The sequence below is a fragment of the Canis lupus genome, chromosome 12 (genome assembly GCF_003254725.2).
Source record: "Canis lupus dingo isolate Sandy chromosome 12, ASM325472v2, whole genome shotgun sequence".
NCBI classification, from domain to species: Eukaryota; Metazoa; Chordata; class Mammalia; order Carnivora; family Canidae; genus Canis; species Canis lupus.
In genome coordinates this window covers 5,179,855-5,194,536 of record NC_064254.1, presented here as the reverse complement: position 1 = coordinate 5,194,536, position 14,682 = coordinate 5,179,855, and the positions used below count along the sequence as shown (strand labels likewise).

General features: G+C 37.0%; 1 protein-coding gene across 7 annotated transcripts in view; it reads left to right on the top strand.

Annotated features, from left to right (window-relative positions):
* SLC26A8 (solute carrier family 26 member 8) overlaps window positions 1-14,682 on the top strand; it is an 84,602-nt gene that overhangs the window by 44,137 nt on the left and 25,783 nt on the right. The window lies entirely within an intron of this gene.

Sequence of the window (14,682 nt, the reverse complement as noted above, 5' to 3'; positions counted from 1 at the left end):
AATACTTAAGGTTTACTAATGTAGATTTGGGCAGTAAATTCCATTGATTGTAACCTCTTTGCGATAGCCACATTCTTCTCTAACTTCTTGAAAATACATAAAAGGGAAATTTAACAAAAGGCTTAATATCTGCCTTTAAGTATTCAGTTATATTTCTATGCAGCTCACTACCTGGAAAACACAAAGATTGCTTGTAAGTTTAAGTATACTATAAATAGAGAACTAAAACAGACATAGTTAGATGGTGAAAGAAAAGATATTCAAAAATAGGAATTTAGATTTCTGCATAATAATGATGAGAAATAGGAAGACAGGAGGAGATAGTACTTTGTGGTGCTAAAAGGGATAGTTCCTATTCTAAAGAAAATAAAATTGAAAATGCATAAACTAATAACATTTAATTAGATAAGGGATCAAAAATAAACACATCACAACATTTATTTTTAAAAAATTCTTCCAGGGCACCTGGGTGGCTCAGCGGTTTAGCGCCGCCTTCAGCCCAGGGTATTCCCGGGTCTCCAGGAATCCAGTCCCACATGGGGTTCCCTGCATGGAGCCTGCTTCTCCCTCTGCCTGTGTCTCTGCCTCTCTTTCTGTGTGTGTGTGTGTGTCTCATGAATAAATAAATAAAATCTTTAAAAAAAATAATAAATCCTTCCAAGTGATATTTAATACATTGTTCATTTTACCGAATTTGGATTTTCACAAAATTTTGGAAGTTAGTTATTTTTTTTAAAGATTTTATTTATTTATTCATGAGAATACACAGAGAGGAGAGAGAGAGAGGCAGAGACACAGGCAAAGGGAGAAGCAGGCTCCATGCAGGGAGCCCGACGTGGGGCACGATCTGGAGACTCGAAGATCATGCCCTGAGCCAAAGGCAGATGCTTAACCACTGAGCCACCCAGGCATCCCATTAGGGGAAGGTTCTTAACTACAAATTCAATTTTTAATAGCCCTCACTCTATAAACACTCTCTATAAGTCACGTTATCTATCTTCTTGAGAGTACTCTGTTAGTTTGGTGATTCAAAGAATTTTCCCATTTAATCTAAGTTGTCAAGTATATTGGCAAAATGTTATTTATAATATTCTCTTACTATCTTGTTTTACTAACAGCTTTATTAATATATAATTCCTATACCATAAAATTCACCATTTTAAAGTGTACACTTCAGGGACGCCTGGGTAGCTTAGCAGTTAAGCTCCTGCCTTCGGCCCAGTGCATGACCCTGAAGTCCCAAGATCGAGTCCTAGGATGGAGTCCCACATTGGGCTCCCTGCATGGAGCCTGCTTCTCTCTCTGCCTGTGTCTCTGCCTCTGTCTCTGTGTCTCTCATGAATAAATAAATAAAATATTTTTTTAAAAAAAGTGTACATTTCACTCACTTTTAGTATATTCTCAAAGTTGTACAGCCATCATTGCTATTTAATTTTAAAATATTTTATCACCCTCAAAAAAGAAGCGTTATCCCATTTGTCCCCTTCCACAGCCCTTGGCTACCACTTAACGTACTTTTTTTTTTAAAGATTTTATTTATTTTTTTGACAGACACAAAATCAGAGCGCAAGCAGAAGGAATAGCAGGCAGAGAGAGAGGGAGAAGCAGGCTCCCCACAGAGCAGGGACCCCAATGCAGGACTCGATCCCAGGACCCTGGGATCACGACCCAAGATGAAAGCAGATGCTTGACTAACTGAGCCACCCAGGCGCCCTAATGTTTTAGTTTAAGTAAACTTTACACCACACATGAGACTTGAACTCATAGCCCCAAGATCAGGAGTCACATGTTCTACTTTCTAACTCTAGAGATGTGCATATTCTGCAATAGAATCATAAAATGTGTGGTCTTTTGACTCCAGTTTCTTTCACTTAGCATAATGTTTTCAAGATTCATCCATATTATACCATGGATCATTCCTGTTTATGGCTGAATAATATTCCATTATATGGATATACCACCTTTTGTTAATCCATTCATCAGTTGAAAGACATTTCAGTTATTTCCAACTTTTGGTCATAGTGCTACTATGAACATTCATGTGCAAGGTTTTCTTTTGAGTACCTGTTATCATTCCTTTGGTGTTTATACTTAGGAGTAGATTTGCTGAGTCATATGGTAATTCTATGTTGAACTTATTAAGGAGCTGCCAGAAATTTTCTACAGCAGCTGCACCATTTTGCATTCCCACCAGTAACACACAAAGTTCCAACTTCTTCATACACTCACCAACATTTGTTATTTTTTGTTATTATTGTTGTTATTACCCTCTTAGTGAGTATGAAGTGATATATCACTCTGGCTTTGATTTGCATTTGAGGGCGAAGGATGTTGAGCATCTTGACCCAGGCACTTCTAAAATGAGAGTGCTTCCTGGTCATTTGTATATCTTTTTAGAGAAATAAATATTTAAGTCCCAAGACTACTTTTAGTTGGGTTATTTGTCCTTTTGTTGTTGACTTGTAGGAATTCTGGATACTAGACCTTCTCAGATATAATTTTCTCCTATGCTATAAGTTATCTTTAAAAAAAAAAAAGATTTTATTTATTTATCCATGAGAGACACAGAGAGAGAGGCAGAGACACAGGCAGAAGAAGAAACAGGCTCCACACAGGGAGCCAAACGTGGGACTCGATCCTGGGTCTCCAGGATCATGCCCTGGGCCAAAGGCGGTGCTAAACCGCTGAGCCACCCGGGCTGCCTTATAAGTTATCTTTTTACTTTCTCAACAGATCCTTGAAAGCACAAAGATTTTTTATTTCAATGAAATCCAATTTATTTTTTCCTTTATTATTTGAGCTTTTGGTATTACATTTAAGAAACTATTGCCTAATTCAATGTCATAAAGATTTACCCCTATGTTTTCTTTTAAGAATGTTATAGTTTCAGGTCTTACATTTTAGGCCTTCAATTCATTTTGAGTTCATTGCTGTATATGTTGTAAGATAAGGCTCTGATTTCATCTTTTTGCATGTGAATACCCAGTTGTCTCCATACTGTTTGGTGATGAGACTGTTCGATACCAATTGAATGGTCTTGGCACTCTTGTCTGAAATCAATTGACCATAAATGTTTGAATTTATTTCTGGACTCTCAATTCTATTCTATTGATCTGTATACCAGTCTTTTTTTTTTTTAAGATTTTATTTATTTATGAGAAACACAGAAACAGAAACAGAGACACAGGCAGAGGGAGAAGCAGGCTCCATGCAGGGAGCCCGACGCGAGACTCGATCCCGGGTCTCCAGGATCAGGCCCTGGGCGGAAGGCGGCGCTAAACCACCAAGCCCCCCGGGCGGCCCTATATACCAGTCTTAATTACTATAGCTTTGTACTAAGTTTTGAAATGGAGAACCCTGTGCCCTCCAACTTTATTCATCTTTTTCAGGATTGGTTTTGGCTATTAGGGGTCCTTTGCAATTCCATTTAAATTTTAGGATCAGCTTTTCAATTTCTGCAAAAAGGGTCATTGATATTTTGATAGGGATTGCATTGAATCTATATATCACTTTGAGACTTTTTTTTGGCCAAACACATAAAATATGTTTAAATCTGTGAATGTAAACCTTCTAAAAGAGCAAATTCATTTTTTCACCCCTCTAAGATGCTATAGAACCAACGTGTTATTTTGAACATTGTTAAATAAAAAGAACAAAGTATTTATCATGCCTTTCCTTTTTTTAAATTTTTTTTTTTATTATTTATTTATGATAGACACACAGTGAGAGAGAGAGAGAGGCAGAGACACAGGCAGAGGGTGAAGCAGGCCCCACGCACCGGGAGCCCGACGTGGGGTTCGATCCCGGGTCTCCAGGATCGCGCCCTGGGCCAAAGGCAGGCGCTAAACCGCTGCGCCACCCAGGGATCCCCTATCATGCCTTTCCTATAAAAACTGCTCTTTAGGGTATCCAAATAGTTAATAACAAGACATTTCACTTTATAAAAGTATTATAGCCGTTTAAGGGAGAAGGAATTCTAGAATTAGGACATCACCATTAAGGGATATTAGTGTATCATCTGTTAACATCACAAAAAGACATAATAACAAACTATTAGAAAAAGAAATTAAGAAAACAATCCCATTTACAATTGCACGAAAAAAATTGCATAAATTTAACCAAGGAGGTAAAAGATATGTACCCTGAAAACTATAAGACATTGATGAAAAATTTAAAAAAGACACAAATGGAAAAATATTCCATTCTCATGGATTGGAAGAATTAATATTAATATTGTTAAAGTGTTCATACTACTCAGGGCAATCTACAGATTCAATGCAATTCTATCAAAATCCCAATAGTATTTTTCACAGAAATAGAACAATCTTTTATTTTAGATTTGTTTATTTATTCTAGAGAGAGAGCACAAGCACAAGTAGGGGTAGAGACAGAGGGAAAGAACCCTAAGTAGACTGCACAAAGTGCAGAGCCCAACATAGGGCTCAATCCCAACCCTGAGATCATGACCTGAGCAGAAGGCAGATGCTTAACCAACTGAGCCACCCAGGCACTCTCTAAAATGAGAGTCATTATAGTTTTTTAAAAAGACAATTAGACATTGTGTACCTCCTGACAGAAGTATACACCACCACCTGTGAACTATTTTTGCCCAAAAAACCTATCCTGGGCAGCCCGGGTGGCTCAGTGATTTAGTGCTGACTTCCACCCAGGGCGATCCTGGAGACCCCAGATCAAGTCCCGCGTGGGGCTCCCTGAATGGAGCCTGTTTCTCCCTCTGCCCGTTTCTCTGCCTCTCTCTCTGTGTTTCTCATGAATAAATAAATACAATCTTTAAAAACAATAACAACAGCTTTTGTTGCAGGGTAGAAAAATAAGAATATGGAACAAGAACCTACAACTTGAAAGAGATTTAAAAGACCTAGCAACCAATTGTAACATATAGGCCTTATTTGGATTCTAATTTGAACAAACTGTAAAACATATGTTTATGAGACATTTGGGAAATTTTGAACATTAATTGTATATTTGATAATATTGATAAACTGGTAATAATCTTTTGGTGTATATCTTTTGGATGGGTACACTAAATGCTTACAATTAAAAATACATAATGCCTTGTATTCACTTCAAAATAATCTTGAAATAGACAGTGGGTAGGAGTACAAATGAAATAAGATTGATTATAAATTAAGTGTTGAAAGTGAATGATGGGTACCTAAGAACTCTATACCATCCTTTCTTCTTTTGTAAGTATTTGGAAATTTCCCATTTTAAAAATAAATTGCCAAATATTTATGAGTGGTATTCAATGATGCGGAACCAAAAACATAGTCTCTGACTCCTAAGAAGTCAGCCTAAAACTGATCATACAAGAAGCTGACTTCTGTACTCTGGACAACAGAGTGAAATTCCTAAACCCATACACAAACAAACATCCATTCCTACAAGAATCAGGATAATCTTTAATTCTCTGAGCACCAATCTGATAATAATACTGACAAAAAAGAAAGTATATTGTCTTAATGAGAGTTTCTTAGTTAACAATATGGTGGGAGATATACCTGGGAAGAAGTTCTAGTCATGGTTATGAGATTGGCAGTGTTTTATATGGTGTGATCTTAGTAGAAATTGTATGTATTGACTTAATAGAATTAGATGGCCATGACTACCAGAAAGATGGACAAGTCTCAACATTCTGGTGACCTCATAACAACAGGAGGTTAGAGAGGATTTGAGGAGATGGTGGAATAGGAAGCATGAGGAATCTCTCTCCCTACCTAGACAAAAATTGCACCTGCAGAATGTGTCTGATATAACTATTTTGTAACTCTGTAGCCTATTGAATCAGGCCGGTAACTTCCAGGGGAAGGCATAGATGATAATTGTAATTAATTTCAGTAAATTTCAACTTGTAGCACAATGCAGCTACCATCCCCAAACCCAGCCTTATGGCAGGCAACTGTGCAGATATTTCCTGGAGCAACTTGCACACTGCTTGCGGGAGCAAACATGGGCAAAGAAGACCCTGTCCTCCAAATTTTGGGGATCTTTGCTCTCGTTGCTGATTGCTGCTTCTGATCACAGGGATGCAGACAAAAAAGTAAACAGCCATTGTCGTTGCACCTCACTCCCATAGTTGCAAGTCCCTCCCCCTCTGGCAAAAGTGAATTCCAAGGGATTTACAGGTCTAGCACCTCTTTTTTTTCTTCTTTGTTTCTCTCCCCCCCCCCCCCACTTTGGAAGTCATACACTAAAGATCAGGACATTAAAAAATAATTGCATATATAGGAAAATTAGAAAGTAACCACACATGCAGAGAAAGGCATAGGCTCAGAAAAGCCCTGAGAAAAACTTAAGTTTATACATCAGGCTTATCCTTGGCACAAAAACAACCTACAATAACAACAACAATAGGGCAGCCCTGGTGGCGCAGCGGTTTGGCACCGCCTGCAGCCTGGGGTATGATTCTGGAGACCCGGGATCGAGTCCCACATCGGGCTCCCTGCATGGAACCTGCTTCTCCCTCTGCCTGTGTCTCTGCCTCTCTCTCTCTCTGTGTCTATGAATAAATAAATAAAATCTTAAAAAAATAAAATAAAATAAACCTTAAAAAACAACAACAATAAAACAATTACCAAAAAAAAAGCAAACCCTGGGAATGAGAAGAATCTGATTTCCAGAGTTACCACATTATTAGATTCAAATACACAACATTCAACAAAAATCTGAAGGCATATAAAGGAACAGGAAGTATGGCTCATTCAAAAGAAAAAAGAAACAGCAGCAGCAACAATTGCCCTGAAAAAAGACCTGATGGCCAACCTACTAGACCAAGACTTTAAAACACTTGTATTTAAAATACTTAAAGACCTAAAGGAAAATGTGGAAAAAATCAAGAAAACGATGTATGACCAAAATGGAAATACTGAAATAGAGATAGAAAACTGAAAAAGAAACTAAAAAGAAGTTATGGAGCTAAGAAGTACAATAACTGAAAGAAAAATTTACTAGAGGAATTCAAAACCAGATTTGAGCACTCAGAAGAAAGAAACAGTGAACTTGAAGATAAGATCATGGAAATTACTGAGTCTGAGGAACGGGAGGAAAAAAGATTAGAGAAACGTGAACAGAGTCTTAAGGACCTATGGGACGCCATCAAACAGAGCAACATAAATTTCATGTGAGTCTCAGAAGAAGAGAAAAAGAAAAGGATGGGAACAAATGTGAGAAAAAATGGCTGAAAAGTTCCCAAATCTGATGAAAGACATGTATGTAAATGTCTAAGTCCAACAAATTCCTTGTGAGAGAAACTCAAAGAGACCCATACCTAGATACATAACCAAATTTCAAAAACAAAGAGAATCTTGAAAGCCAAAACAGAGGTGACTCATCATACACAAGGGCTTATTGATAAAGTAACAAACAGATTTCTCATCAGAAACTTTGAGGCCAGAATGCAATAGACCAACATATTCAAAGTGCTAAAAGAGGGGCTCCTGGGTGACTCAGCAGTTAAGCGTCTTCCTCCAGCTCAGAGCATGATCCTGGGGTCCCAGGATCAAGCCCCATATCAGGCTCCCCCTGGGGAGCCTGCTTCTCCCTATGCCTATGTCTCTGCCTCTGTTTCTGTTTCTCATGAATAAATAAATAAAATCTTAAAAACAGGGCAGCCCAGGTGGCTCAGCAGTTTAGCGCCGCCTTCAGCCCAGGGCCTGATCTTGGAGACCGGGGATCGAGTCCCATGTCGGGCTCCCTGCGTGGAGCCTGCTTCTCACTCTGCCTGTGTCTCTGCCTCTCTTTCTCTCTGTGTCTCTCATGAATAAATAAATAAATAAAACAAAATATTTAAAAAACAAACAAAAAAAACAAAGTGCTAAAAGAAAAAACACTGTCAACCAAGCATCCTATATCCAGCAAAATTTTCCTTCAAAAGTGAAGGAGAAATTAAAGCATTCCCAGATAAACAAAACTTGAGGGAGCTTATTACCACTGGATATGCCCTGCAAGACATGCTCAAGGGAGTTTTGCAGCATGAAATAAAAGGACATGAGAGAGTAGCTTAAAGCTGTATGAAGAAATAAATACCTCAATAAAGGTAAATACTGGTAAATTTATTCTTTTTAAAGATTTTTATTTATTTATTCATGATAGACACAGAGAGAGAGAGAGAGAGAGAGGCAGAAACACAGGTAGAGGGAGAAGCAGGATCCATGCAGGGAGCACAACATGGGACTCAATCCCGAGTCTCCAGGATCATGGCCTGGGCTGAAGGCAGTGCTAAACCACTGAGCCACCCGGGCTGCCCAATACTGGTAAGTTTAAAAAGCTAGTATTGTTAACAATGGTTTTTAATTCCATATTTTATTTTTTACATAATTTAAGAGACCAATGCATTTTTTTAAATTACTAGTTTGGGGGCACCTGAGTGGTTCAGTTGATTAAGTGTCTGCCTTCAGCTCAGGTCATGATCCTAGGGTCCTGGGATTGAGCTCTCTGTTTGGTTGGGAGTATATCTTTCCCTCTCCCTCTTCTCCTCTTGCTTTTAGTCTCTCTCTTGCTCTCTCTCTCTCTCTCTCAAATAAATAAATAAAATCTTTTTTTAAAAAAATTACTAGATTTTGTTTTGAGGTACACAGTGTATTAAGGATATAATTTTGTGATATCAACAACCAAAAGGAGTGGGGATAGAGCTGTAAAGGAGCAGAGATTTTGTATCTTATTGAAGTTAAGCTAGTATAAATTCAAACTAGTGTTATAACTCTAGGATATTAAATGCAATACCCATGGTAACCACAAAGAAAATAACTATAGAATATATACAAAAGGAAATTAGAAAGGAATTTAAACATTTCACTATTAAAAAAATCAACTAAACACAAAAGGAGATTGTAATGGGAAATGAAGGTAATATAAAACTATAAGGCTTATAGAACACAAAGAGCAAAATAATAAAAGTAAGTTCCTCTGATTGGTAATTACGTTAAATGTAAATAGATTAAGCTATCCAATCAAAATACAGAGATTGGCAAATTGGATAAAACACATGATCCAACTATATGTTGTCTGTAAGAGACACACTTTAGATCCAAAGACACAAGTAGGCTGAGTGAAGTAAGTCAGTCGGAGAAGGACAAGCATTATATGTTCTCATTCATTTGGGGAATATAAATAATAGTGAAAGGGAATATAAGGGAAGGGAGAAGAAATGTGTGGGAAATATCAGAAAGGGAGACAGAACGTAAAGACTGCTAACTCTGGGAAACGAACTAGGGGTGGTAGAAGGGGAGGAGGGCGGGTGGTGGGAGTGAATGGGTGACGGGCACTGGGGGTTATTCTGTATGTTGGTAAATTGAACACCAATAAAAAACAAATAAAAAAAAAGGAAACAAACTGAGGGTGGCTAGAGGGGAGATGGGTGGGGAGATGGAGTAACTGGGTGATGGGCATTAAGGAGGGTATGTGATGTAAGGAGCACTGGGTGTTATATGCAATGGATGAATCACTGAACTCTATCTCTATATGCACTATATATACTACATGTTAATTAATTGAATTTAAATAAAATAAAAAAGTTAAAAAAAAAAAACAAAGACACAAGTAGGTTAAAAGTGAAAGAATGGGAAAAGATATTCCATGCAAATAGTAACCAAAAGAAAGCAGGACTGGTTATTCCAATATACCAATATTAGACAAAATCAATTTTAAATTTAAAAAGTTTACAAGAGACAAAGAAGGACATTGTATGTTATAAAAGGTCCAATACACCAAGAAGTTAAAACAATTATGAGCATTTACACATCTAATGACAAAACATAAAAATAAATGAAGCAAAAAAGGACAGAATCAAAGATAGAAATAGAAAGTTCTACCAGAATGGCTGATGACTTTAATATCACACTTTTGTAATGGATAGAACAACCAGGCAGAAGATAAGAAAGGAGACAGAGGACTTAACCATTATGATAAGACCAACTAGATCTAACACACATATACAGAACACTCTACTCAACAACAATAACATACACATTCTTCTCAAGGGCACATTTTCTAGGATAGACCACATGTTAGGTGACGAATTAAGTCTCAAAAGATTATAAAATATAGATATCATGCAAAGTATCTTCTCTCACCACAATGAGATGAAGTCAGATCAATAATAAAAGTAAAATAAAAATTCACAAGTTTCTGGAAATTAACACACTCTTAAACAACAAATGGATCAAAGAAGTTACAGGAAAAATTAGAATGAAACAAAAACACAATATACCACAACATATGGTACACAGAAAAAGCAGTGCCAAAGGGGAAATTTATAGCCAAAAACACTTATATTAAAAAAACAACAACAACAACAGGCAGCCCAAGTGGCTCAGCAGTTTAGCGCCGCCTTCAGCCCAGGGCCTGATCCTGGAGACCCGGGATCGAGTCCCACATTGGGCTCCCTGCATGGAGCCTGCTTCTCCGTCTGCCTGTGTCTCTGCCTCTGTGTATGTGTGTGTGTCTCTCATGAATAAATAAAATCTTTTTTTAAAAAATTAAAAAATAACAACAAGGAAGACCTCAAATCTACAACCTAACTTTACAACTTAAGGAAGTAGAAACAGGAGAACAAACTAAACTCACAGCTAGCAGAGGGAGGAAATAAAGATTAGAGCAAAGATATATGAAATAGAGAATAGAAAAACAATAGAGGAAATCAGTGAAACCAAAAGTTGGTTCATTAAAAAGATCAACAAAACTGACAAATATTTAGCTAGATGTACTAAGACAAAAAGGGAGACATATTAGAAATTAAAATGAGGATATCACTACCAATCCTACAGAAATAAAGAGTACTATAACAGAGTACTATGAACAACTATGGGCCAACAAATTTGATAACATAGATGAAATGGAAAATTTCTAGAAATACAAAGTCTACCAAGACAAAATCATGAAGAAACAAAATCCAAATAGACCTATAACTAGTAAGGAGATTGAATCAGTAATCAAAAATATCAGGTGCCTTGGTGGCTTAATTGGTTAAGTGTCTGCCTTTGGCTCAGGTCATGGTCCTAGGGTCCTGGGATAGAGTCCCACATTTGGGCTCCCTGCTCATCAGGGAGTCTGCTTCTCTCTCTCTCTGCCCTTCCCCCTGCTTGTTCTCTCTCTCTCTCTCTCTCTCTCTCTCTCTCTATCTCTCCCCTCTCATTTTCTCTCAAATAAATCTTTCTTAAATAGTAATAAAAAATATCCTCACAAAGAAAAGCCTTAAACATGATGGCTTCATAGGTGAATTAGGTGAATTCTACAGGCATCTAAAGAACTAATACCAATCCTTTTCAAAATTTTCCAAAATATTGAAGAGTAGGAAACGCCTCCCAACTCATTCTATAAGGCCAGCATTACCCAGATACCAAAGCCAGACAAAGACACTACAAGAAAAGAAAACTTATGAACATTGATTAACAGTGATTACTAAAATCCTCAAAAAATAGCTAGCAAACCAAACTTAGCAGCATATTAAAAGGATTATACACCATGAACAAGTGAAATTTATTTCTAGAATGCAAGATGGTTCAACACACAAAACTAGATCAATATAATACACAACATTAACAGAATGAAAGAATTAAAAGACATAATTATGTCCATTTAGCAAAATTCCAACACTCTTTCAAAATAAAAGCATGCAACAAACTAGGAATAGAAGGAAACTGATACAACATAACAAAAGCCATATGAAAAATCCACAGCAAACATCATATTCAATGGTAAAAGACTGAAAGCTTTTCCTCCAAGATCAGGACTAAGGCAAGGATGCCCATTATTGCCACAACAATTCAATATAGGAGCAGCAATTCTAGCCAGAGCAATTAATCATGAAAAAGAAATAAGACATCCAAAATAGAAAGGCGGAAGTAAAATTATCTGTTTGCAGACAATATGATTTTATATGTAGAAACTCCTAAGATTCCCCACAAAAAAAACTATTAGAACTATAATTAGAATTACAAATTCCAGGGATCCCTGGGTGGTGCAGCGGTTTAGCGCCTGCCTTTGGCCCAGGGCGCGATCCTGGAGACCCGGGATCGAATCCCACATCGGGCTCCCAGTGCATGGAGCCTGCTTCTCCCTCTGCCTGTGTCTCTGCCTCTCTCTCTCTCTCTCTCTCTCTCTCTCTGTGTGTGACTATCATGAATAAATAAAAATTTTAAAAAAAATCTAAAAAAAAAAAAAAAAAGAATTACAAATTCCATAAAGTAGGAGGATACAAAGTCAAAACACTAAAGTCAGTAGCTATTCCATACACAGATAGTGAACAATCTGAGAAAAAAAAATATGAAAACAGTTCCATTTACAATAGCATCAAATAATGAAAATACTTAGGAATTAACCAAGTAGATAAAAATTTTGTACAATGACAACTACAAAACACTGATGAAAGGAATTAAAGAGGACATAAATAAATGGAAATATACCCCATCTTCACATATTGGAAGACTTAATATTGTTAAGGTATCAATAATACCAAAAGCAGAATACTGACTCAATTCAATCCTTATCAGAATCCCAGTGACGTTCTTCACAGAAATAAATTAAACCCATCCTAAAATTCACACAGACTTTCAAGCAACCTTGAATAGCCAACGAAATCCTGAAAAAGAAGAACAAGCTGGAGGATGCACATTTCCTAATTTCAAAACTTACTACAAAGCTATGGTGATCAAAACAGTGTGGTACCAACATAAAGACAGACATATAGATCAATGGAATGGAATGGAGAGCCCAGAAATGAACCCTTGTATATATACTCAAATGGCAAGTCTGCCAAGACCATTCAATGGGGAAATGACAATCCTTCAAATGATGCTGGGAAAACTGGATATCCACACACAAAAAAATTAAGTGGGATTCCTACCTGATCCTGTATGCAAAAATCAATTCAAAATATATCAAAGACTGGGCAGCCCGGGTGGCTCAGCAGTTTAGCGCCACCGTTAGCCAAGGGTGTGTGACCCTGTCCCATGTCGGGCTCCCTGCATGGAGCCTGCTTCTCCCTCTGCCTGTGTCTCTGCCTCTTTCTCTGTGTCTCTCATGAATAAATAAATAAAATCTTTAAAAATATATATCTATCAAAAACCCAAATGTAAAACCTAAAACTATAAAACTTTTAGAAGAAAACATAGAGCAAAAGCTTCATAACATTGGATTTGGCAATGATTTCTTAGATATGACATCAAAAGCACAGGAAATAAAAGAAAAAATAGACAAAAGAAAAACAGACAAAAATTCAAAATATGAATTGGATTTCATAAAAATTAAAAACTTGTATGCATCAAAGACACTACTGATAGAGTAAAAACACAAGCCACAGAATACGAGAAAATATTTGTAAATCATATGTCTGATAACAGATTAATATCCAAAGTATATAGAGAACTTCTAAAACCCAACAACAATGTGCTCGCTTCGGCAGCACATATACTAAAACCCAACAACAAAAAAGCAAACAACCTGTCTCAAAACATGGGGATAGGACATGAATAGACATTTTCCCAAAGATATACAAATGGCCTATAAGCACATGATAAGATGTTCAATATCATGAATCATATGAGAAATGCAAATCAAAACTATAATGAGATACCACCTCACTCATACCCATTTTGATGGCTACATATGCATATATATATACACATATATATACGTATGTATATATATATATATACATATTTACAAAAGACAGAAAATAATCAGTGTTGATGAGGCAATAGATTTCTTTGTACGCTATTAGTATAAATGTGAAATGGTACAGCCACTATGGAAAGCAGTATGGTGTTTCCTCAAAAAATTAAAAATAGAATTACAATTCTATTTCTGGATATATGCCCTCTTAATTTGAAAGCAGGGTCTTGAGTAGATATTTATGCACCCATGCTCATAATGCTCATAGCAGCATTATTCACAATAGCTAATATGTGGAAGAAACCATAAGTGTCCATGAATGGATGTCCTCAAGGACATTATGCTAAGTGGACTAAGACAGTCACAAAAAAACAGTGTATGATTCCACTTATATGCCTAGAGTACCAAATCATGGAGACAGAAAGGAGAATGGTTGTTGCCAAGGTCAGGGAAAGGGGAGACAGAGAGTTATTGGTTAATTGGATTAATAGAGTTTCAGTTTTAAAGAGTGAAAGATTGATGGGCGTGGATGATAGAGATGGTTGCACATTTATGAATGTACTTACCATCACTGAATGGCACACTTAAAAATAATTAAGATGATAGATTCCATGTTATGCATATTTACCACAGTACAAAGAAATTGGGGGGTGAGAAGCTACAGGAGGGAAGGTATGGGTAGAATTGGAAGTAATTTGTACAAAGGACAGCGACTAAAATTATACCCTGAAGGATTTGAGTGTGACAAGAATGGAGTTCATTGAGCTTTTTAGCTCTAAACCATCTCAGACATGCTATCTGCCCATTGTTTATCCACTGGTACAGTCTCTGACAGCGTAAATGAGCCATTTTCTATCAATCTCTATGGCTTGCCTGTCCTGTTTGTTGCTATTGCTACATGGCAAAAATTGACCTGGAAAATAGCAGAAATATTCTCACAATAGCTTTTGTAACCTGGTTGGGTTTGCTTGCAGTTTTGGCAGGCTGCTGCCTCAGTTGCCCTTCTTATCTCTTATTGTTATTTTTGAAAAAGGATAGGGCCGCCCACCCCCC